The following is a 305-nucleotide window of genomic DNA, read 5'->3' as shown; positions in this document are numbered from 1 at the left end:
AATTATTTATATTTATGTTGTTGTTTATGTTTATTATTTATTTATCCATGTTATTTATTCACATTTATTTATATTCTTCAATTATTTATATTTATGTTGTTGTTTATGTTTATTATTTATTTATCCATGTTGTTATTTATTCACATTTATTTATATCCTTTAATTATTTGTATTATTTATATTTATGTCGTTACTTGTGCACGAGGGGGCTCAGCGGTTAGCGACGCTGCCTCCCGGCGCCAGGGACCCGGGTTCGACCCCACCCTCGGGCGCCTGTCCGTGTGGAGTTTGCACGTTCTCCCCCC

The sequence above is a fragment of the Rhincodon typus genome, unplaced genomic scaffold (genome assembly GCF_021869965.1).
Source record: "Rhincodon typus isolate 14 unplaced genomic scaffold, sRhiTyp1.1 hic_rhity00000069, whole genome shotgun sequence".
Classification (NCBI taxonomy): domain Eukaryota; kingdom Metazoa; phylum Chordata; class Chondrichthyes; order Orectolobiformes; family Rhincodontidae; genus Rhincodon; species Rhincodon typus.
Note: the sequence above shows the minus strand (reverse complement) of the source record.